The 23,106-nt window shown below is 46.6% G+C and overlaps 1 protein-coding gene and 1 pseudogene across 3 annotated transcripts in view; one reads left to right on the top strand and one right to left on the bottom strand.

Moving 5' to 3' along the window:
* The window catches only part of ZNF423 (zinc finger protein 423), a 321,385-nt gene that overhangs the window by 87,928 nt on the left and 210,351 nt on the right, over nucleotides 1-23,106 (bottom strand). The window lies entirely within an intron of this gene.
* On the top strand, nucleotides 19,040-19,573 carry LOC309616271 (thioredoxin pseudogene; annotated as a pseudogene). The gene has a single exon. The product of its transcript is annotated as a thioredoxin pseudogene (transcript).

Raw genomic sequence — 23,106 nt, 5'->3', positions numbered from 1 at the left:
GACACACCCTCAGATAAGGCTGTCAACTCAGAAGTCCCGGGAGAGCAAGGAGGGTAGAAGCAGGCTGGTTATTACAAAACTGGACCTCGGTCAGCTGCTCCAAGCATGCAGGCAAGGCCCAGACAGGCTCTTTCAGAGCTCCTTGGTGACCTCTTTCTTGCTTAGGTCCTTAAACTCCCCCTCCCAACCCTGGCCGTTTTCAGAGACCCCGACAGCAAGCTTCCCATCACAGCGCCCAGTGGAGGGCAGGGAGTGATGCAGGGTGACACTCTCCTGTGTCTCCTCTTGCTTGTTTGTCTCCCAAATAAGGACTGTACAAAAGAAGGGCTCCCTGCCACCCAGGCTCCAGATGGGGGTTCCCATGGGGCAAACCCACACCTCATTGGCTGCAGAAGGAAAGTGAGAATCAAGGTCAAATCTTTATAAACCCCAAGACTAAGTGAGCTCCCAACAGCCCCGGATCCTGCCTGCATCTGAATTCTGCTAAAGCACTCCATAGTATCTTCACACCCTCCCAGCCACAGACCCCTTTAGCCCGTCTGATTTATACGGAGAGTGGCAACTCTGATATTTAGCACTCCACAGGCAGGATTCAGAGATAAGAATTCTATTTAAAAAATACAATATCTATCAATATCCCTACCCAACAATAGGCTGATTAAAATTTTAATTTTTGCATCTAGTCAGTTCTTAACAAGTAAATTAGGGATGAACTCAAATACTGAACTCGGTTTCACTCATCTTGAAACATCCACTGAAAATAGCACCAAACTTTCATACCACACTCGCTTCCCGGAAAATAAACATATCAATTGTCTTTTTAAACCTCTATAGTATTTTGTCAATATTTTTTTATTACAGCAGAGAATGTATAAATATTTTATTATAAACCAAAGGCCTAAAATAAACAGTTTAGTAAATAGTTATTACATTACAAGGAAAAACATCTGTGGAAACTGCTTTCCATGTAATTATTCTTGCTATTTTACATTAGCGCTCAACGTGAATTTCTTTGGCACTAATGTTTCACTTGTTCTAAATCTTCCTCCTTGTTGCTATTATTAAAATCTTAAAAAGGTGCCAAATCTTAAATGAAGAAAAAAAATGATTCACTAGAAATTATTCATATCACAGTGAGCTGCTACTAAACCTGGCAGGGGTGCAGTATTTTCGGTGAAATTAACATAAAATATACAACTGCAAATTATCCAGGAAATAGCTATGTTCTTTACAGCATGCTTTTACATTCAGAAAAAAATGTTCTCCTTCTCCATCTCTTCGTACAAAGCCACAGACAGCTCCATTCTGGCAAGTTTTAAAGGGAAAGTAATGGATTTGTCAAAGGGGTAAGGGCGTTGAGAACAGACTAACAAATAGCTCATGGGTGGATCAGCCTTAGGTAATTACCAGAGACAGTGTCAGAAATGTAGAGAAGGCAAGAAAAACAGCCCGCAGCTTTCTTTCCCCTCGATTCCAGAGAATGTATTTCCTCTCACAGGCCTCAGCTCTTTCTCCTAAACACAAGAAAAACTGTAACACCGTGTAAAATGCAAATCTCGCTGTAAATATTTTATAAAATTGTTGCATACATCCCAAAAGCTATAGGTCTTAATTGAGAGCAGGCGATTTTTCTAGTCAATATATGGAAATGGAAAATGCTAATTTGTGTTTTTCTACTTATGAAAAACCCTGGAGAACAGCAAGCACAAATGCACTCACTTTAATATTATAAATATAATTTGGATCCCTCTTTACCATCCCCACAGCCCTGGTTTTTATCTCCCCATGGCTGCAGCAGGAGAGATAGAGAATCACTTTCACAGCATCAGCCCGGGAAGACGGCCTCAGATGATGGCAGGGGGGTACTTCGGGCCCTGAGCCATGTGCCCCCGCACCTACCATCTGCACCGCCCACCCCCGGGGACTGACAGGCAGGGGCCCCATGCTAGGAGACGCTGCCCCGTGTTCCGTTCCCCAAGGCTGAGCGAAGGCAGGAGCTTTGGTGGTGTGGCTCCTCTCTCCCCTGCTGGCCCTTCTTGGGCCTCGAGCTCCATCTGACCACCTCAGAGCTCCTTCTGGGTAAGGAGAAGCCTCTCCGAGTGCCACCCCTGGAGCTGCCATAATGAACGGCAGCAGCTGGCAAGATGGCTGGAGTGCTCCAAGTTGGGAACGCCTCTTTGCAAACACCAAAGACAGACTAAGGCCTCTGCCAGTGATCCCCAAGAGCCGGTCCCTCCCAGCAAGGGGACCCCTGCTCCCTCCTGGGCCCACAGCCTACACCTCCCATGGACATCCCGTCAGGAATGCAGGGGTTCTCCTACCTAGACCTGCACTGTCCACTACGGCAGCCGCCGGCCACATGTGGCCACTGAGCACTTGAAATGTGGCTGGTTCCCAGCGCAAAATAGACACCAGATTTTGAAGGCTTACTATGAAAAAGAGAATGTAAAGAATTCTCATTAATAACTTTTTAAGTTGATTTTATGGTACAATCATACTAGTTTGGATATATTGGGTTAAATAAAAATATTTTATTCCATCTGTTTCCTTTTACCTCTTTTCAAGGCGGCTAGTAAAGATTTAAAATTGCACACGTGGCTCGCGTCTTATTTCCCCTGGACGGCCAGCTCCGGAGAAGGCTCTGGCTTGCTGTGTATAAGCCCGTGTTGTGTTCACGCGTGTCAGCGGCTCTCTCACACACTGTGTGAGGAGGAGGTCCCCAGCTTCACGATCCGAGAGCTCTACAGTCCTCAGAGTCTGGGATGCTATGATTCCATAAATCCGTATGTCCACAGTTCTAAGAAAGCACTGTGATGCTAAGAGATTCTATCACTATTGCTCCCCAGCATTTAACAAAGGCTTTACAACGACAGTCCTCTGGCCAGGGTCTTGCCCAGTCCTCAATCAAAAAGAGCTCAAGTATTTGGCAATCACAGCCCCCTTCCCCCACCCCTTCATGAGCCCAAACACAGCTCGGCCCTCCCTTCGCCACGCCCCCCAGGAGCCTCCCCAGCGACTCCTGCCCTCCCTGGCTCACTCTGCCCAGAATGCAGAACAGGTCCTCCTGGGAGAGCTTGTCAATCACACACAGCGTTCACCCGTGTGTTTTTCTCCCCCTGGAAACCACTCCTCAACTTCTCCTCAAATTTGTGTATTTGAAGAAAACATCCAGGAAGCAGAGAGGGGTGGTGAGAAGGGCACATTTGGAGTTAAGGGACCTGGATAAAACTCCAGGCTGTGCCCCTTCCCCAGCTATGAGAACTTTGGTACATTACTGAACCTCTCCTTGCCTCAGTTTCCTAACATGTCAAATAGGAAAAATACACCTTAGATAATTTGGGGGGAAAGTTGAAATAATGCACGCAAGGTGCCTGGATATAGTACACATGTCCATAAATAGTGGCTTTTAATATTTTTACTATTATTATCATTTTTTCACTCCAGAGCTGTCCCATGACTCAAAGTCCTTGGGTACTTGGACCATCATTCTAGGGGCAGAAGCAGGGGCGGGGAACTGGTTGCAAAGCCAGAGTGAGGCCTGTGCGGAGGAAAAAGGGCAGGGGCCTGGAAGACCCTTCCTGACCTCAGTGCTGGCAGACCCTGGCCAGTGAGCACAGACCTGGGCAGAGGTTCCACTGCACAAGAAACTCAGGGAGGGGTGCCCAACCCTCCAGAGACTCAGGCCCTGTACTCCTGGGTGTGCAGAGACACTCAGAAAGTCCAAGGGGAGGGCTGTTTGCTGAAGAAACCCACTGATTTACTTCCAAGCATTTTTGATGGTGTATCACCAGGGAAATATCCAGGGTGAGGGACGGCAACGTTAGGACTGGATGGAAATTATTTAAAATTAATGCAGCAACTGTTTGCTGTAAATGGCCACTTCCACAGGGTCCCGAAGTATTAGGGGGACCATATGAAACTGCCATTTTCTGTAGGTCAAAAACTGGATGTTCAACCTAATAGCTTTAACACCTGAAAGCAGGTTGACCCCTGCAGGTAATGCAAGGCTGCATTGTTTTAAGGAAGTCCCAGTTTCTGAACTCTTCCCGGCACACCTTGGGCTGAAAAAGAAACCCCTCCCCAAATGTGTACACACACAGACATGCACACACATTAGCTTGTTTGCCTTTGAATTCACCTACAGATTACAAAAAAAAAAAAAAAACAAGAAAGGAGGGAAGGAAGGAAGAGGGAGGAGACACAATCCCATCAGGCCCATGCAACAGCAAACTTCCATGATCCAAAGAAAAACGCTGGGATTCACTAGGCACTCTTTAAAAATCAAGGAAGCCCTTTCCCCATACACTGTCCCCATTGCAATCAGTGGACAGAAGTGCGGGTCCAGGCAAAACCAACTAATAAGAGAAGAGACTCCGTCACTGAGTGCTCCCTTGACAGGCCAAGCACTTGACGTTGTATACTTTAATCCTCTCATTTCACAAATGTGTAAACCAAGACCCAGAGAGGTTAAGGAACCTGCACAAGGTCACACAGCAAATGGGTGGCAGAACCAGATCTGAACCCAGATCCCAAGACCTCAGAGTCAAAGCTCATAAACAACACGCTGGGCAGAACACTGGGCTCAGACCTGGAGCTTGGGTCCCTGTCTGGACTCATCAATCACTCTTCATGCCTCATTGCCTCCACCTGTCAGATGGAGACCATGGTCCTGACCTCATCCTCCACACAGGAACGTGGCTAGGATGCAAAGACAAGATGCATGTGACATCTGAGTTTGAAAAGTTCAAGTCCACTAATTCTTCTTATTCTCATTACTGAGACCTACTAAGTGCTGGACTCTGGTCCAGGCACTGGACAGACAGGCAAAAACGACATAGACAAGGCCCCTGGTCCACCTGGAAAGACAAACACCACACAGACAAACACATGAGTACACAAGACGATTGCCTATTACAAGAAGCGCTACGAAGGAAATAAAACGGGGTGGATTAGAGTGACGAGGTTGGAGTGGGGGTCAGCCCGGAGAGGAGGTGCCACCTGGCTGTGAAGGAGGCAGTGGTGTGGGGGGCTGCAGAGGAACAGTCCACAAAGAGGGCACAGAGTGTCCGAGAAGAGGAAAAAGTCGAGTGCGGCCAGAGCGGGGTGAGCAGGAGGAAGGGTAGGAGGTGAAGTCGTGCGGCGGGCAGGGCCTCGCAGGCGGGGAGGGTGGGCAGCACCCTGGAAAGCTGGCTGCATCTACTCCAACTGAACATTTCCCCGCCCGTGAGCCAGTAGCTCAGGAACCTCCCGGTTACGCAAGCAAAGGCACGCGTGCGTGTGACCACAGAACACCCCTCCGCAGATACGACCCCTCTGCAGATGGCCTTAGCAGCATACTCATAACAGCCCCACCAGGAGCAACCCAAACACCCAGCATCAGTAGGACACACGGCAAACTGGGACACGTTCATACGGGGGCTATAACACGGCAATAAAAAGGCACAAACCCCTGATAACGCAAACAAAGATGAACCTCACCAACATGTAACAGTGAGCTACAGAAGCCAGACACAAAAACCACACAGTGTAGGATTCCGTTGACACGGCGTTCAGAGGCAGGTCCAACTACCCTCAGGTGGTAGAGGTCAGAGGAGCAATTGCCCTGGGGAAACTGCCGGGGGGGACGTGGGCTATTGTTGATGTGGGTTGGGTGGGCACATGTATGTCACAGAACATCCCTCAATACTCAGAATGTTCGTGCCCCTGACTGTATGTAAGTGAGGCCTCAGTTAAAAGGGGGCAACGTGGAGGGATCTTCCCCAGATGTCGAGACAGCAGAGACCCCTCCCTCGGGGCGGCTCCTGCACCGGCCCTGCGTCACGCACGCGCTCTCCACGAGGACATGATGATCTGAGGACACCCTGCAGGAAGATAGCCCAAAGCCAGACCAGCAGAACCCAGAGCCCTCAAACCAACCTCAGGTTTCTAAAATCTGGGTCAGTCAGACAAAATTCTGGGCAACTTCTCACCTCAGTTCTCCAAGCCAAGAAGAGGTGTGATTTGGTCCCCACGGCTGTGGAGACAAGGCCAGGCCACTCCGAGGCCCAGCAGGCCACGGTGCACTGAGGCCCTCTCCCTCTCCGGGAGCAGAAAGGGAACCGGCCAACGTTTATTACTCGCCGGCAGCGAGATTGACTGCAGGCCTCCTTTGCCCACACTGAGCCATTAACTCGTAATGGCCCCGAAGGCTCCCTCAGTCACAGACCCAGGCCAGAGCTCGTGGGCTCCAACACCAAAGATACTAATGACTACCACATTGCCGAAATAAATCATCAGCACTCAGAAGGGGCTCCGGCCAGGCCGGCGGCTTCCAAACTTCATTTCACGAATTTCCCCTTAATACTCAGCTACCTCGGCGGCGAGGTGGTCCTCGGATGGACACATCATCAGCGAATTTCTCTGATACAGTGTTTATAAAGGAAGGATGGAAAGAAGAAAAACAGATGACTATTTATCTATACAACGCTGCAGGATTCCACATAGGTGAAAATTTGGAGACTGGAGCAAAATCCCCATTTGAGATTCCCCCAGGAGTTTGACAGTCCAGAGCTGGCAGCAGGAAGTGCCCACGGAACGCATCTGGAAAGTGTGTTCCAGGGAACACTGCTCCCTGTAGACAGATGTTCCATAAAGAGGGGGCTCCGTGACCGTATGGGTACGATTTGGCACGGTGTTTGAGGACATGGAGTCTGTAGCCAGATCACTTGGGTCCTAACCCTGGCTCTGACTCCTGCTGGCTGAGTCAGAGTAGCCTTAGGCAGGCTACTTTTGCCTCTGTGCCCCTTGATTTCCCCATCTCTAAAATGAGAGAATAGAGGGCTCTCTCTACCCCAAAGTTCTGGATCCCTGCCACCGTCAGAGGCTGGCTGACATGACCTCTGGCAGGGCAGCCACGTAGGCCGCAATGCGAATGGTGTTCCCTAGACTTGTGCAGTGTACAACCTGCACAACCATACCCTGCAGACCTGAGTGCTGTGGTGTGCCTGCCACTCAAAGAATCCCTCTGGGGGCTGATGTGAGAATTAAGTGGAACAGCTGATGTAAAGTGCTCAGAACAGGGCCTGGCACATAAGTAAGTGCTATAGGATTGTCTGCAATCACTATCACCACTGTAATCACCATGATGTTAAAATTCTGAAAGTCCTACAGGAAAGAAATCTGGTTAACGTAGTCACATGCTCACTTACTCCATGCTCACTTCAGTCATGCTATGGCCAGAGTGTGGTTCCTGGAAGGGCAAATTACTTGCTCAAGGTCACAAAGCACATGAGCGGAGCACAGACTGGAATCTAGACCTCCTACCTCCTAGGCTGCAGCTCGTTCCCATAAAAGGCTCTCACCCCACAGCCTCCAAAGGCAGCACTCTCTACGGACATCAGTAATACAGAGGTCTGTCCAGGGAAGCTGTGAGCAGGCCTCTGAGTCCCAGGGAAAGCTCCAGGCTTCTCTCTGGGCCCTGCTGCCCCATGGGTCCGTGCTCAGACCTTGGGACCTAAAGGCAACACTCAGGAACACAGAAGCAGCTGGAAAGCATCCTCCCAGCCTGCCTGCCTTCTTGGAGGAGGCAGGAGCCAGGGTCTCTTTCCTTGACACTCCTGGGGCTCTCCCCAGACCCCAAGCTGCCCTCTTCTCCTTCCTCAGCATCGTCTCCCCTGGCACTCAACCCATCTCTCTAGTTGATCTGAAGTTCTCAATCTACAAACCTTAACTTTGGTCATCGAGTCTTGTTCTACCTCTGAATCAACTCTGATTCTGGCAATGTGTCTTACACACGGTGCTCAGCTATTATTTGAGTGGGACTGAATTTCCAGGCCATAATACTATCCCAGCCTAGCCTCCCCAGGCTTCCTTCACTGGACTAGAGATGCTCAGTATTACTCCCTAGAGGCCTCAAAAATAATAGAGAGAGGGGTCAGAGTCTAGTTCATCACTGCCTCTGCCAGGAAGCCCTCCTTGACTTCTCCAGGCCACCTGTTTCAGCCTTCGTTGAACACTGTTCTCTCTGACAACCAATCCCACCAGCCTGCACGTTACCTAACTGCCCTCACCCCCATCCTGCTGCCAGGCCCTTGAAGGCAGGGTCTGATGAGGACTTATTCATCTTTTCCCTCCCCTCCAGCACGGAGTACAGAGCTGGGCACTGGGAGGTTATCACAACAGAAGATGCCCAGAGCCTTGGCAACCCAGGCTGGGGTTGCGGCGGGTGTCAAGAGGGGTGGTACAGGAGCAAGTGGATCAGCTGGCAGGCCACGACGCCATCCTGCAGACCACGGAGAGCCCAGTGAGGCTCTGGTGGGTGCCAGTCTCAGCAGAACCTTCCACTTCACCTATCATGGGATCAGAAGCAGACCCCGGCAGCCCCACCCAAGTGCCACCCGCCCAGGAAAACAGGGGCCTAAGCAGAAGGCTCTGCAGGCTGGGTTTGGACCAAATTCCTTCTCAGCGGCCGTACATTTCCAGCATACAGGAATTGCTTCTGCCGATTCAAAACCAGGTCAGAGAAAACCGTCTCTCGTTTCCGGCAGGGGTGAGCGTTCCTCCCGGGGAAGGGCTCCGCAAAAGTCTCCAAACCGAGCACGAGAGACAAGTGGGAACCAAGCCTCATTCCCTCAGTGGCCCCGCGGCTGCCAAAATTACTGACAAACTGACCTACAAAGAGAGTTTCTATTTTACGAGCAAACCCCAAAGGTTAACAGCAGAGCCGCCAGCGGGCGATCCACACGGAGGAGCGGAAGCTTCCCCAGCAGCACCCGCGTGGAGCCTGGGCACCTCAGCTTCGTGGAGAAACGTGTCTCTGAAATGCCAAGGAGAAAGGGAGGAGCGAAGGAGGAGCTTCCAGAACCGTGGCTGGAGGGGAGAATCTGGATGTGAGGACACCGGCCCATCACCAAGATAGCCTCTCTGTCCCAAAGCTGTGGGTCATGGCCACTGTCAAGGGCTGGCTGGAGGCACCTCCGGCAGGGCTGCCATGCAGACGGAATGGTGAAGGGTGTTCCCCAGAGTTGTGCAGTATACAACCTGCACAACCATACCCCGCAGGCCTGAGCCCTGTGGGGTGCCTGCCACTCAAAGCATCTTGCGCCTACATAGTGCTGGTTTCGTGGGCATGTGACCCGTGTAGCAGCACAGGGGCTGGAATTTAGAAGGGCCCTGCACTTGGTTTGATATCCTCCTGTTGTCATCTTGAAATTCTTCATTTTCTAACACAGGGCCCTGCATTTTCATTTTGCACAAGTTACGGAGCTGGTCCTCCCTCCATGTTTGAGAGCACCAGGGCCATGCCAACAGTGTGGACACAGAGAGAAGGACTGAGCAATCACCCAGTGGATTCATCACTGAGTAACTGATAGAAAAAAGTAAGAAAATATCCAGCCTCCATCCCTCCTCATCCTCCAAGTCATCCAAATGTGGGCCCTACCTCTGAGGCTTGCCAGGAGCAGGGGCAGGGCTGGAGGAGCCCTGGTGATAGGCAAGGGCACATGGGTGCCAGAAAGCTCTAAGGCTTGTGCCCTCATGCAGGAAGAAGCTTTTGATAGCAAGGAACCCATTTGAGACTAAAGGCCCTTGGGTTTTTTCATGTTATACCGATGTCTGAGCTGCAAGAAAAGCTCCTGGATTTTGGCAGAGGGTAAGTAACAAAAAGCAAGTCAAAGAATACAGCCAGGCAGGAAACAGGGCCATGTCGGCAACCCACTGACTGAGCGAGCACCTAGGTCCCTCACCACTGACCCTCAACCAAGACGTGAAGCACCAATTGCCACTGACATCTCATCAGATCTGCTGGCAACCTGGGACAGAGCGTCCGCCCCATCTAGAAGACAAGCCTGAGGTTCATCGAGGTCTGGAGAATCACCCAGAATTGCCCACCAGCCCAGGCCTGACATACCACTCTCCTAACTCCAGTACTAGTGTGAGGTCTGAGCACACAGAGTGGCCCAGGGCAGAGTCTCTGAACTTCCCAGAGAAATCTTACACAAAACACCAACTTACACAGCAGAACAGAGCAGAGCTGCTCTCAACCCCCATGTCCCACCCTCTGGCCCCCACATCCAGGAGGCCCATGGCACGTGCTTGGAAAGCCAGGATTGCTCAGATCGCAGTTTGAGAACCAGTGAACTAGTGGCCTCATTTCTAGTCTCCATCAATACCAAATACCTGTGTAACCTCAGAGGGTCCCTAAGTCTCACTCCATTTCTGCGTCCATACAAGGGGCATACTGAAGCACTCAGCTCCTTTGATCACGGTCAGCAGCCCCTTATCCTGCAATTTGAGATTATTCTCCCACCCTCGAGCCGCAGCGGCTATTCCCCTATGTCTGACCACCAGCACCCCATTGCTGGGTGCCAGGACCATTGCACTAACTGGTTTGAGCAAAGCAGTACCCTCTCCCCACTACTGACCCCCAACTTCCCAGATTCCTGGGAGGCTAGTACCTGGGAGGATAAAATCAGAGGATGAAAGAGCAATGGAAAATAAAACAAAACTACTCGGATGGAAGCATGGATAAGGTATTATTAGTTTCCAAAAAAAGTATTATTTTTATCTTGGATGCTGCCTGGCTCCTCTCTCCCCTTGCCAAGAGACTGGAGGGTTCCAGACCATAGTCCTGTTCCTGGGTCTGAGCCACAGTCTCCCAAAGTCCCAGCTCCAGGACTCCCGCCGGGTTGGACCCACCACCAGCAGGTGTGGTATAGACCAGAATTTCCCAAACTTCTCTGATGATACAAACCCAGGGGACGCGGGTGGAGGTGCTTGTCAACGACACAGCCTTCCAGGCCCCTCCCCTGGAAACTCTCACCAGGAGGCCAGTCTGGGGGCTCCACCTGTTGAATGAATGAGTAGGGTAATGTGCGTGGAGTGCACGCTCAGTGAGTATTTAAGGGATGAGCGGAGAGATGGCACCTGGGCACGCACAGGCCTGGTTTGCGTCCGCCCCAGCTTCTGGCCATCTGTGTGACCTTGGGCCAGTGCCTGCCCCCCTCTAAGCCTCAGCTTCTGGATGAGCAAAACGGGTCAGGGGGTGGGGAAGCTTCCAGCTCTGACCTCCTCATGGCTTCTGCAGAAGAGCAAGACCCTCCCAGACATTGTTCCTAACAAAGAGGGAACTCCAGCTCGCCTTCCCAAAACAGAACTGAGCCTGCCCCACCTCCTTCCACTCCCCAGAGCAGACCATCGGGCCCATCTCTGGAGGGGGCAGGTTGGGGGGGGCCAGTGCGCAGACCCTCCCTCGGGAGAGCTAAGGTATCTAAAAATAAATGAAGCCTCTTGCGCAGCCCCAAGCCTGGAAGCCTGCGAGCTGGGCGAGGTGCCTTCCTGCAGATGCTCACTCGTTAGTACACTGTCACTCTGAAAACGGAGTCGTTGTCAAGGGCAGCGGGGATACTGGAGGAAGGCCCTGCTGACGGGCAGTGGAAGCCAAACCCACAAGGGTCAGCTTTCAGCTCACAGCTTAAGCCACGCCGCCCGGCTGTGAAACAAGGAGAGATGCGCTAATGACAACGCTTTCAGAGCTGCCTCACGCGGAAAACAGGGAGAGCCAGGAACAGAGGCTCCGAAAGGTGTTTCCTCCACCCAGTAATGGGAGGAATAAGAGAAACACCAGCAAAAGGCTGAGCCAGCGTCACTACGAGTGCTCGATGCAAATGAGCAGGGCCGCTGAACGGGGTCTGGGCGCCACTCTGAGTGGGGACGGGAGGGAAAGGGCTGCTCTCACAGCTGACACACCCCCACTACTGTCACAGCAGTGGCACAAGTGCCAGGGAAAACCAAGCAGCTATCATTCAAGCTGTAAACAGAATAAAAACGGCAAAAGCATATATGTGAGTAAACTTCCTACAGTCCCATCATGTGGGGGTCAGCATGAGAGCAACAGAAAAGCCTCTTTCGTCTCCTACGCAGCACTGGCAACACTCACCGGCGCCACAGAAAAGGGACACGTGGTGGGGACACAGCACAGAAGCAGGGGATGCGGTCAGGAAGAAATGAGACGGGGCCAAGAGAAGCTGGCTTCAGTAAGGAAGCCGCGCACGTCAAGCACACAGCTAGGATCCAGGAAACACTTGCTGTCGAGTGGAGAGGAAATGAATGAGTACGAAGTGGGGCAACAAGCAGGGCTGATAAGCAAATGTATTAACAGCCGGTGCACAAGGGTCTCCACCAACTCAATCATCCCCGGCTGTAGGCTGGTGGCCTTGATGGACCAGGAGGTCTCCTCTTGTGCTCTGGATCTAGGGAGGGGCCAAGGCTCCAAGCACAGGGGGAGGATCTGTGAACAGCAGGTTCAGGGCAGAAACCCTTTGCCAGCGGGTCAGGAGCTATTTCAGTATTTTTAAGAAACAGTACAGTGGTACTGGTGCATACCATGTAAATCTCAACCAACCCTCCACCAAGTGCCCAGACACAAGCGTCCTGAGTTGGCTTAGAACAGGGTGAGGGACATGTTCCGACTATCTTTTTACTCATCCGTTCATTTGCTTCGAGGAGCAATGCTCCTGCCATCCAGTGAGATAACCCAAGCCTCCAAGCAGACAAGCAGAGATTGTGCAAACTCTGCAAAGGCCATTCAAACCCGAGCAGGGTCCAAACAGAAGGGTTCTACGGGGGATGAAGGCCGCCAACAGGTCACCAGGAGAAAAAGCTGAACTGCCCCAGGAGTGAGGGACAGAACAAGATATCTGAAACCAGATTCTGATCCTGATGCTGCAGATAGAAGCCCAAAAATGTTTTACAGTGAGATGCTAAATCTTTTTTTTTTTTTTTTTTTTGGTAAAACAGATCTTGAGGGCACATGCTGCGATATTCGAAGTTCTTCATGCAGGCGATGCTGAGGGGGGTATGTGTGTCTGTGTGTGTGTCTTTTTTTTTTTTTTAATGTTTTTATTTATTTATTTATTTTTATTTTTGGTTGTTTTGGGTCTTTGTTTCTGTGCGAGGGCTTTCTCTAGTTGCAGCAAGCGGGGGCCACTCTTCATCGCGGTGCGCGGGCCTCTCACCATCGCGGCCTCTCTTGTTGCGGAGCACAGGCTCCAGAAGCGCAGGCTCAGTAGTTGTGGCTCACGGGACTAGCTGCTCTGTGGCATGTGGGATCTTCCCAGACCAGGGCTCGAACCCGTGTCCCCTGCATTGGCAGGCAGATTCTCAACCACTGCGCCACCAGGGAAGCCCCTGTGTTCGTACTTTTTAGGAGGCTACTACCCCTTATTAGAAATCCTTCATGAAACGTCACTCAGTGAAGTGCTTTTTCAGCACTCGTACACTTGAAAGGTGCCTCCTGTGGCTCACTGCAGCCCTGTGTGTGGAGAACAGCCCACGGAATTCCAAGCACGTGGACATAGGAAGATAACCGGGCGCAGTGTGGACAGAGGACCTCACCCTCAGCACGTTCTCAGGACTCAACGTTACCAGTGGAAACAATGATTTCTCCCAAAGCTACAGGCCCTTTACAGTGCTTGTTAACGTTTGATGGGACTCCAACCCTAATCAAGATCCTGGGGACAGACCATCAAAACTGAAGTGGCTGCTGGAAGCCAGGTTTGTGCTACAGAGTCTCTTGCATTTCTACCAGCCCCTAAAACTTTAAAAGGAGCAGCCCATGGACTCCTCTTCCCAGAGTGAAAGGGTTGGGCAGCAGGGCTGTTTTAGACCCTGAAAAGAAGAATAATTCTGCTTCTTAATAGGTCCGTAATTAATTCACACATTCCACTGTTCGGTCCAGAAATATGTTTGAGTTGACAATTTTGCATTCGATGCTTTGAAAACAATCTGTCATGGTTTTATTTGCCTCACTGCCCCAGAAACATCACCACTTTCCAGTATCCACCCAAGTGCTACAATTCCACTGCAGTTGCCTGAGACTCTGCTGGTGGCAACTAGGGAGGCGGCTCAGAATGCCCAGGTGGGAAAAGTGAGGTTTGTGCAAGAGCTATCCTCCTTCGAAGGGACAAGACAACCAGATGACCAGTCAAATCTTGCTCTGCTCCCTCCCAGTTCCCATGACAGCTTCCAGCACTCGGCTGCATGGATTTGAGATCATTCTACCACCCCACATCTCCAGCACTGCATCACTGCATCTCTCCCTAACCCTCAAGCACCAACACTGGCCCACATCTGCCAACTTTTGGTTCATACCATCAGTGCACCTAGGTGATATGTCAGGTAGGACCCCACCCCGGCTTTCTTCATCACCTCCTAAGGAGATAAAATCAGAGTGAGAAGGATCATTAGAGGGAAGAAAACAAAAGGCAATGCTGGATGGATGCAGAAACAAGGTATCGTTAGTATCAACTTTTACACTGGGTGCTGCTGGGCTTGATTTATGACTGCCACCAACCAGTGAGTCAAGGGCCTCACACAGCCCACTGTTCTCTCTCCTTGCAAAAGAAGAGGAGGGGAGGGAAGGAGGAGGGTCCTCGAAATGGTCCTGGCCCAGGTCTGAGCTACAAACCTCCAGTCTAAGCTCCAATTTTCCCACAAGCCCTTGGACCCAGCAACATTGCAAAAATGTCGCTGTGGAATAAAGCGATGTTTTCTAAATGTTCCCGAGACTCTTAGTTGCCTATTCAGTTTCCAGATTTCTCCCCTGGACATAATTTTCTCTATTCCTCCAGCTAAGTACAAATAAAAACCCTGGACATTATGAAAGAAACATAAGAATACTCTGAAAGGTGGAGAAAAGAAGGCAGAATAGCCAGGGACACTGGGACCCAACAAATGACATGGTAGTGAGTACCTTGGGTTTTCCTTTTGCTTCATATATCTCAGATTGGAGCTCAAGCAGTTGGCAACCAGGAAACACTGACAGATAAGATTTTAAAAGCCCCAAAAAAAGCCTGGGCTCTCTAGCCAAAGGACCAGAAAAGGTACAGCCTGGCAAGACAGAAAACTTGTAGACAATGACAGCTTGTTCCAACCAAACCCATAGAAAAGGTTTTACCTTCACCCTACCCACTCAAGCAAAGGCTGAGCAGGGCACCTAGATTTCCATGCTCTTAAGGCTGTAACAAGGCATCCAATACCCCATATCCATGGAGTGTCAAAAAAGCCTAGTAGGGAGCCAGACTTTCATACTTGCTGGGCAGTAACATGGCCCCTCCTCATGGTGTCACTAGAGACCATCTGGAGAGCCTGGACTTCCACCCCAACCCAGCAGTAGCAAGGTGCACCTACCCGTTCTCCTGGTGTCAGGGAAAGTCAGGTGGGGGACAGGAATGAGGCACTCCTCTCACTATTCAAAGAGGTATCAGTGGAGACCTAGTAGGGAGACTAACCTGAAATTCTTCCCACCTCAATCAAAAATCATTTGTCCCACCAAGAACCAGGAAGATCTCAAATTGAATGGAAAAAGACAATCATTACATACCAAAACTGAGATGACTGAGATGTTACAGTTATCTCTCAAGGAATTTGAAGGAGCCATCATAGACTACTCCCAACAATTATGAACATGTGTGAAACAAATGGAAAAAGAGAAAGTCTCAGCAAAGAAATAGAAGATAAAAAGAAGCACTAGGGCTTCCCTGGTGGCGCAGTGGTTGAGAATCTGCCTGCCAATGCAGGGGACACGGGTTCGAGCCCTGGTCTGGGGGGATCCCGCGTGCCACGGAGCAACTGGGCCCGTGGGCCACAACTACTGAGCCTGCGCGTCTGGGGCTTGTGCTCCGCAACAAGAGAGGCCGCGATGGTGAGAGGCCCGCGCACCGCGATAAAGAGTGGCCCCCACTTGCCGCAACTAGAGAAGGCCCACGTACAGAAGCGAGGACCCAGCGCAGCCAAAAATAAATAAATAAATAAATAATTTAAATAAAAAAAAAAAAAGAAGCACTAAATGGAAATTGTAGAAATGAAAAAAAAAAACAAAACAAAAGTTTTAAAAAATCAATGATGGGCTCAACATCAGAAGGGAGGAGGGAAACAGAGGAAAGAATTGGCAAACTGGAAGATAGAAAAATAAAAATCACCCAATCTGAACAAAAGAAAGGAAACAGATTTTTTAAATTAAAAGAGCCTCAGAGATTGATGAGAATTTAACATTCATGGGGTCAGAGTCCTAGAAGGAGAGGAGAAAGGGGGTGGACTTAAAAAGTACTCAAAAGAAAAAAAAGACAAAGGAAAAAATTTGAGAGCAGAGGAAGAAAAATCACACCTTACCACAGTGGAAGAATAATTCAAATGACAGCAGATTTCTCATCAAAAACCATGGAAGCCAGAAGAAAGTGGTACAATATTTTTCAAGTGCTGAAAGGAAAGAACTGGCAACACAAAATCTATATCCAGCAAAACTACCACTCAGGGATGAAGGGGAAATCAAGACATCCTCCGATGAAGAAAACTAAGACAATTTGTCACCAGAATGCTTAGTGTAAAAAAAAAAAAAAAAAAGCTAAAGTAACTCCTCTAAATAGAAAAGGAAATGATACAAGAATTCTTGTAAGTAGGAAGAAAACACAGTAAACAAAATTATGGTAAATACGATAATTTCTCTACCTCTTTTGAGTTTTCTAAATTATGTTTGATGGTTGAAGCAAAAATTTACCACTATCTGATATGGTACTAAATATTTATAGGAGAAATGTTCTAAACAATTAGATTATAAATAGGGAAGAATAATGGAAGGTAAGGTTTCTACACTTCACTTGAACTGGTAAAATGATGACACCAGAAGACTTTGGTAAGCTATGTTTATATAACGTAATGCCTAAGTAATCATTTTAAAAGTTGTACAAAAAGAAACACAACAGGTTAACCAAAATGAAATTCTTGAAAATATTCAAGTAACCCACAGGAAGGCAGGAAGTAGAAAACAGAAATGAAAAGCAGAGAAAACTGACAGAAAACAAAATATAAAATGGCAAACTTAAGCTCTAACATATAATTAATTACATTAAGTATTAATGGTCAAAATATACAAATTAAAAAGACAGAGATTGGCAGAATGAGGACAGGGAGTAGCCCACCTATATTCTATCTACAAGAAACTCACTTAAAATATAACAATATAGTCAGGTTGTAAGTAAAAGGAATAAGATTATCCTTCAAACAATCAAATGAAAGCAGAGGGCTATATTAATATTAGATAACGTAGGCTTCAGAGCAAAACAATAAAATAAAATACCAGAGACAGAGAGGGGCATTATACACTGATAAAGAAGTTAATCTATCAAGAAAACATAGCAATCTTAAATATGTATGAACCAAACAATACAGCTGCAAAATATGTGAAACAAAAGTTAATAAAACTGAAAGGAGAAATAGACATATTCACAATTACAGTAGAACATTTCAACACCTCTCACTCAGTGATTCATAAATCAACTAGGTGTAAAATCAGCAAGGATACAGAAAAACTCAACAACACCATCAACCAAAAAGATCTAATTGATTTTGATGAACATGTCACCCAAAACAGCAGAATATGCATTCTTTTCAAGTGCCCAGAGAAGATATATTGATATGGACCATATCATAGGGCATAAAACAAATCTCAACAAATTTAAAAGAATTAAAGTCATACATAGTGTTTCCTCCAATCACAATGGAATCAAACCATAAATTAAATACAGAAATATAACAAGAAAACCTCCAAACACTTGGAAACTAAACAAGGCACCTCTAAACAATCACAAGTCAAAGATGAAGCTCAAGGGAAATATTTTATTTTTTACAAAATGGAACTAAATAAAAATTAAACTACAGCATATTAAAATTTGTGGAACACAGATAAATCAATGCTAAGAGGGAAATTCATAGCACTAACTGCATACATTAGAAAACAGAAAAGGTCTCAAATCAATAATTAAGCTTCCACCTCAAAGACCTAGAAAAATAAGAGAAAGATAAACCCAAAGAGAGCAGAAGAAAGTGAATAATAAAGATAAGAGCAGAAATCATGAAAGTTAGAACAGAAAACCAATACTGAAAATAAATTTTTAAAGTTGGCTCTTTTAAAATATCAGAAAAATTGACAAATCTTTAACAAGACTAACAAAGAAAAAAAGACAGAAAACACAAATTACCAATATCAGGAATGAACCTGAGGATATCACTACAGACCCTACAGACATCAAAAGGATAATAAGAGAATAATACTATGAAAAACCAATTCTTTGAAAAGCACAAACTATATCACAACTCAGCCAACGTGAAATAGATAACCTGATATCTATTTCAAGATATAAAATAGATATCAAGAACTTGAAATCATAATTTAAAACTCCCTAAAAAGAAGTCTCCAGACCCAGATTATTTTACTGGAGAATTCTAACAAATATTTAAAGAAGGATCAACACCAATTCTACATAGTTACATAATTTCTGTCAGAAAAAAAGAAAAGGAGAACCTTCTCAATTTATTTATGAAGCTAATATTGCCCAATACCAGAACCAGGCAGACAGGACAAAATAAAAGAAAACTACAGACCAATATCCCTCATAAATACAGAGAAAAAAAAAAACTTTAACAGAACAGCAAAGAGAATTCAGCATCATATATTAAAAAAATATATAAACTATGGTCAAGTGGAGTGTACACCAAGGATGCAAGGCTATTTCCATGTTCAAAAATCAATTAGTATAATCCACTATATTAACAGACTAAAGAAGAAAAATCACATGGTCATATAAATGGCTGCAGTTTTTAAAAAATTGACAAAATTCAACACCCACTCATGATAAAAACTCTTAGGAAAACAGAAATAGAGAAGAAGTTCCTTAACTTGATAAAGAGTATCTATAAAAAACCTACACCTGTTATTATATATGATGGTAAAAGACTGATGCTTTGCCCCTAAGTTCATAAACAAGTCAAGGATGTCCACTCTCACCACTCTTATTCAACAGAATGCTGGAAGTTCTAACCAGAGCAAAAAGCAAGAAGAAGGAAACAAAAGGCACACAGATAGGAAAAGAATAAATAAAACTGTTCCTGTTCACAGATGACATGATAGTCTATGTAGACGATCCCATGGAATCTACCCAAAAAAACTCCTACAATTGAGTTGAGCAAAGTTAAGGGGTACAAAATCAACATTCAAAAACCAACTGTGCAAACTTCGTCCGGCGCCTTGGATCCACTTCCGTATATTCCAGTGTAAGGTCGCTAGTCAGACCCCAGCAGCCAAGATGGTGAAGCAGATTGAGAGCAAGTATGCTTTTCAGGAAGCCTTGAACAGTGCAGGAGAGAAACTCGTAGTAGTCGACTTCTCAGCCACGTGGTGTGGGCCTTGCAAAATAAACAAGCCTTTCTTTCATTCTCTCTCTGAAAAGTATTCCAACGTAGTGTTCCTCGAAGTAGATGTGGATGACTGTCAGGATGTTGCTTCAGAGTGTGAAGTCAAATGCATGCCAACCTTCCAGTTTTTTAAAAAGGGACAGAAGGTGGGTGAATTTTCTGGAGCTAATAAGGAAAAACTTGAAGCCACCATTAATGAATTAATCTAATCATGTTTTCTGAAGACATGACCAGCCTTTGGCTGTTTAAAACTTGTAATTTTTTTAATTTACGAAATGGAAAGATGATCAAGTATGAAGACTATATATCTAACTGCCATCTGATAAGTGACGATAAAATATTAACTGTACCCTTTTTAAAAAACAACAACAACAACAACTGTAGGGCTTCCCTGGTGGCACAGTGGTTAAGAATCTGCCTGCCAACGCAGGGGACATGGGTTCAAGCCCTGGTCCAGGAAGATCCCACATGTCACGGAACAACTAAGCCTGTGCGCCACAACTACTGAGCCCGTGCTCTAGAGCCCACGAACCACAACTACTGAGCCTGCCTGCTGCAACTGCTGAAGCCTGAGCACCTAGAGCCTGTGCTTCACAACAAGAGAAGCCACCGCAATGAGAAGCCCGCGCATCACAACAAAGAGTAGCCCCCGCTCACCACAACTAGAGAAAGCCCGTGTGCAGCAACAAAGACCCAAAGCAGCCAAAAATAAATAAATAAATAAATAAAATTTATTTTTAAAAACCCAACTGTATTCCTATATAACAACAATGAACAAGTGAAGATTGAAATTAAAAATACAATATCTTTTATAATCACTCAAAAATTGAAATATTTAGATGTAAAACTATCAAAACATGTACAAGACTGCAAAACAATAATGAAAGAAATAAAGGAAGATCCAAATAAATTGAGAGATATACCATGTCCATGGATTGGAAAGCTCAACACGGTGAAGATATCAGTTCTCCCCAAATCAAGATACGGGTTTACACAGTTCCTATTAAAATTACAACAAGAATTTCTGTATTTCTGTATATATGTAGATAAAAATTATTCTATAATTTATATGAAAATGCAAAGAACCTAGGATAGTTAAAACAATTTTGAAAAAGAACAATAAAAAAGGAGGATTCAGTCTGATTTCAAGACTTAAACAGCTATAGCAATTAAGACTGTGTCATACTGACAAAGGAATAGACACATAGATCAATGCAACCCAGAAACAGATCCTCACAAATATGCCCAACTGATAATTAACAGCTCAATGGAAGAATTATAGTCTTTTCAAAAAATGGTTCAGGAGGGGCTTCCCTGGTGGCGCAGTGGTTGAGAATCTGCCTGCCAATGCAGGGGACACGGGTTCGAGCCCTGGTCTGGGAAGATCCCACATGCCACGGAGCAACTGGGCCCGCGAGCCACAATTACTGAGCCTGTGCGTCTGGAGCCTGTGCTCTGCAACAAGAGAGGCCGTGATAATGAGAGGCCCACGCACCGCAATGAAGAGTGGCCCCCGCTTCTTGCCACAACTAGAGAAAGCCCTCACACAGAAACGAAGACCCAACACAGCCAAAAATTAATTAATTAATTAATTTAAAAAAAATTGTTCAGGAGCAATTGGACATGGGGGTGGGTGGTACTCAACTCAAATTTATATAAATATTAACTCAAAATGGATCATGGACTTAAATGTGAAATGTAAAATTATAAAACTTTTTTTGAAAAAAATAGGAAAAAATCTTTGGGATTTAGGGTTAGGCATAGAGTTCTTAAACTGGGAACCAAAGACATGGAGCCATAAAGGAAAAATTGATAATTTGGACTTCATCAAAATTTAAAACTTTTACTCTACAAAAGACCCAGTTAAGAAGATGAAAAGACAAGCTGCAGACCAAGAAGAAACCTTTGCAAACCACATATCTGACAAACGACTAGTATCTAGAATATACAAAGAACTCCAAAAGTCAACCACAAAAAAGTAAACAATCCAATTAGAAAATAGGCTAAAGATATAAAAAAGCTTTTCATCAAAAAGGATAAACAGATGGCAAATAAGCCCATGAAAAAATGTTCAACATCATTAGCCATTAGGGAAATGCACATTAAAACCACAATAAGATATCACCACCTACCTATCAGATTGGTTAAAATAAAAAATAGTGACAAACCAAATGCTGGTGAGGATGTGGAGAAACTTGCTGGTGGCAATGTAAAATGGCATAGCTACTCTAGAAAAGTTTGGCAGTTTCTTAAAAAGTCAAACATTCAAGGGCTATAGGCCCAGCAACTGTACTCCTGGAATTTATCCCAAAGATCACGTAGACTTACATATGATTCCATTTATATAACATTCTTGAAATAACAGAAATATGGAAATGGAGAACAGATTAGTGATTTCCAGAGGTTAAGGAAGGAGCGGGAGCAGGATGCAAGTGGCTATGGCTTTAAAAGGAAAGCATGAAGGATTCTTGCGTGATGGGAATGTTCTGTAGCTTGAGTGTATGGGTGTCAATATCTTAGTTGTGATACTGTACTCTCATTTTACACATTGTTACGGTTAGAGGAAACTGAATCTCCAGTTGTCTCAAAATTAAAAGTTTAATTTTTTATAGTTAAAAATTTTATAAGGATGAAAAAAGGACCATAAAAAGCTTGAAAAGAAGGTGGGGTGGGAGCTCACTGGCTTGAGGCATAGGGACTGTGAGGGAAGGGGCATGAGGTTGCCAGATTAAATATAGGATAGCTGGCTAAATCTGAACTTCAGATAAGCAACACATAACTTTTTAGTCTAAGTATGTCCCATACAATACTAGGGACACACTTAGACTAAAACATTATTTGTTGTTCATTTGGAATTCAAATTTAACTAGCCGTCCTGTATTTTTATTTGCTAAATCTGGAAACCCTAGGAGGGAAGAACAGGACACAGGCATCTGGAGCCAGCTGGGGGCTGTAGACTGAAAGAGGTAGGGTGGACCCAGCGAGAAGTAAGAAAGACTTAAGGAGAGAGGCCAGACAGCAGGCAAAGGGATGCCGGGGGACCACAAAGATGCCCCAGACTGGGCAGTGCCTTAAGAGAGGGGGAAGGCAGACACTAGCATGGGAGGTTCCCAAGCTGCTGGGTTTATGGAGCTCTGGTGAAAGGATCCTTTGTGGGTGGTCCACAAAGAATCCAGAAAAAGGGCAAAAGTGTGGATGCTTGAGTCTCCAGTGCTGAGCCGGGCTGGAGGGAGCCTGACAGACCATCCAAGGGGGGCGGGGTGGGGGGGCTCTAGGCACTAGAGGCAGCACTCGATTAACCCCAGGCTGTCCCCTGGGAACCCGGGGCTGCTCTCACCGTGATGTGGCACCACCCTCTAGGATCTCCCCTTCCTATGGGGGAAGGGCATGCACACCAGCAGGCACAAGTGTCCAGGGCAGTGGGCAGTCATGCATCTGATCAAAACTAAAACTAGTCTGGGCACTCGCTCTCAGCCAAAAAGTCACCTCCTAGCCAGGCCATTGCCAATCACACGTTTTTACACTGCTCCTGGACACACGTGGTCGCCCCTTCTTTTCTTCACAGAACATATCACTTTTTGAAATAGTCGGGATTTTTTATTTGTTTTCTTGTTTACCAGTTGATCCCCACTAGCTCCAGGATTGCGGGGACTTCGTCTGTCTTACTGTAACATCTACGCCTAGTACCTGGCACAGAGTAGGTGTTCAGGAAAGAAAAAAAGTGCTGAATGAATGAAGGAGTAAATGAATAAATCCTTCTGATGAAAGCTACCCCTTCTGGAGCTCTCCTGCAGGCACAGCTCCTTGGAGCTTGGTAAAGGCAGGGGGCCAGTCTTCATCCTCCAGGAAGCCCTCAGCAGCATCCTCTGAGCCGCCATGGAC

This window comes from Balaenoptera borealis (assembly GCF_965194805.1).
Source record: "Balaenoptera borealis genome assembly, chromosome: 19".
In the NCBI taxonomy this organism is placed as follows: Eukaryota; Metazoa; Chordata; class Mammalia; order Artiodactyla; family Balaenopteridae; genus Balaenoptera; species Balaenoptera borealis.
The sequence above is the reverse complement of the archived record's forward strand: the minus strand, read 5'-3'. Positions and strand labels throughout refer to the sequence as shown.